Source organism: Myxocyprinus asiaticus, chromosome 31 (assembly GCF_019703515.2).
Source record: "Myxocyprinus asiaticus isolate MX2 ecotype Aquarium Trade chromosome 31, UBuf_Myxa_2, whole genome shotgun sequence".
Taxonomy (NCBI): domain Eukaryota; kingdom Metazoa; phylum Chordata; class Actinopteri; order Cypriniformes; family Catostomidae; genus Myxocyprinus; species Myxocyprinus asiaticus.
Genome location: NC_059374.1, coordinates 22620908 through 22623713, shown reverse-complemented (window position 1 = coordinate 22623713; position 2806 = coordinate 22620908).

Below are 2806 nucleotides of genomic sequence, written 5' to 3'. Positions count from 1 at the left end.
ATCACTGCAACAAATATTTGATTCGCACTGGGACTCCATAGAAATACTGGAATCATATATTTTAATAACTTTAAAAAGAGTGCTCATCAATTATGCAGTATGTCCTGCATTTAAGATGAGATAGCAGAGATAGCTCAAGGAAAATTAGATTTGCTATGTTTTTCTGGAATAAAAATCACTTTTCTGAGAGCTCAGTCTTGTGGTCCCATATCACAGCTGCTTAAATCAAAATCAACTCCATACCTACCATTTGTGGTGTGCGAGTCTATTTCAGAGTGCAGCAAGAGCGCGGCGGGCTGTGCGCTAGATTGCGTGTGCTAGTGAGGCTGTGAGGGGCCAGGTGTTGCTTGATTTGACTTCTCAATGTCATTGGTGATGTGAAAGGACAAAGACGGTATTGAGAGCCCAGTCAGAGGCCTGGTAGGAGCGGGATAGTTTTACAGAAAAGCCACTGTTTGTGCCAAGCCTGCACCCCTACACAACAGACACTGTGTTCTGCTGCTCTGCTCTCAGCTTTGTCCTTGAGCTCTCCCTCTCCCCCCATATTTTTTTCTTGTTTTTGAACAGGTAGCAATGGTGCTCGCATCTAGGCCACAGATGAAAGAGACAGATAGCTGACTGTTAAGAACACAGTTTGGCATTCTAGTCTCTGGCTCTTAACATCCTACACAAAGACCTGGAGCCAGAGGGAAACATAATAAATTCGCACGCCATCTTGCAGACCGACCAGTAACACCACACACACACACAATTCTGCTGGGAAGTCTCGCTCCAACAGACATCTGTCCATGTACATTTACCTGCTGTGAATGAACCTCAAAGATTTGCTGTTGGTTTCTAGGCTTGCATTCACAACAGTTCCATTTCTGAAACCCATTCTGATCTATTCTGCACCTTTTAAAATGACTAGGTCTCTGTTCATTTTATTGTCTCAATTGTAGTATGTTCAAATACTTGTCATTTCTTTAGGTCATGGAACAAGAACGTCTACAAAGATAGACAAGCTGATACTCAGAATGAGTCGTATTGGTTTCACCGATAGAAGATCTTGGCTGATAACATTAACAAACTCACTTTAGGGCTACCAAATCTGGTCCAAAAGTTGACATTTTGAACTGTAGTTTATATGGATTTCATTTAGTTTGGTGATGTTAGTGGTGCACAAATTACACACTTGAGCTTTAGTCAGTGTAATAACTTGTTCTTCCTCTGAAATGACTTGCCCTATGCACTGACATCACCTAGGTGGCAATGGTAGTAATGTTAACCAATAGCCAAAAAGCTTTTTAGGCATTGCTTTAGAAAAGTAACATTGAAACTAGCTCCATTCTGGTGTGGAATGCCCTTTTCACCCCCAATCAATTCCCAATGGATAAAATCAAGTCCTGTTCTACTTTTTTTCTTGTTGAATATTTCGCAGTACCGAAGGAAAATCGGTTGTGAGTGGACTTTTAAAAGATAAAAGATGAAAAGAACAAGTAAGGAGAGGAAATGTACATGTATCAATGCACACCACCCTCTGTGAGTGTGTGGCTGGTGTGATACTCACAGGGGTGTGATCTGCCTGCTGAATGAAAACAGAGAAAGATGACACTGATGTGAAAATAAGACCCACCCAACCGCACAGACAAACAGCTTGTCCTTCCCAAACTGACAAGCCATCAGAAAGCAGCTCCATCTCCAGCGATCTCTTGTTCTGTCCTGCTTCCTGCATATCGTTACCACCCCATCCACCTGCTCTGCACTGACCACCCAGTGCAGCCTGCTTTTATCATCCTCCACACAGATCCACAATCAAACCACAGCCAGCACAGACAAAATGTCAAGTCAGTTGCACTCAAGTAATCAATGCACTGTGAGAGAGGAGGGCTACATTCCTAAGCTGCTTATCTTGGGAAAAGAACTACTAGACCAAGTGGAAAAAAATGAGTAGATAATAAATATTAATAACAAAATACTAGTATCATCATTTTTATTTATTTCATTTCATACTACAGTTCTGCTCCTATAATCTGATTTGACAAGCTGCATCCAAGAGTTCTGATATTTAGTATAACATTACTGGGACACTTCACTTTTTGTATCACTCCGCTTGATCCTGCTTTGACTTCGTTTGAAACTGTTTTCAATAGTGGGGCATAAATGGACAAGATAACTAGTCTTATTGTGTCTAAAATGTAAGTTACCCAGTTTTAACTTCTTGTTTGTATAAAAGCAATATTACACTCATGAATATCAGCACGACTGTGATTACAACCAAATCACAGTCATGCTAATATTCAGTGCAACAACACTCTTTCTTGTGTAACAATAATTGTGAAACAGATTCAGTAGTTCTGGTCATGTTAAATACAGTACAGTATACCATATTTTCCAGAAATAATAAGGGATGCACCGATCCGATACTTGGATCGGTATCGCCTCCGATACTGACGTTTTTAAACGGATCGGGTATCGGTCCGACGAGCCCGATCCAAATCCGATACTGTGTGTTAGTCATGTTCATTACTGTTAAGCTCCAAAAATGACATAAAAGAACTATAAAAACACCATTAAACAGTTCATATGACTCGTGCATTTTATTCAAAGCCACTTGACGTGCGATAGCTCTGTGAATCACAAAAGGCTGTGTTTAATAAGTAAATATATAGTACGCGCAGCGCCAGCGCGTTAGTGAATGGTGCTGCTTTGTTGACACAAATTCACACACAGGCTGGTGATGCACTCGCGGCTATTTTTAGCCTTCACAGCGGTGCGCAATATTTGAGCGCTACTCAAGAACATCATCTCAGATGTAGATGCTCAA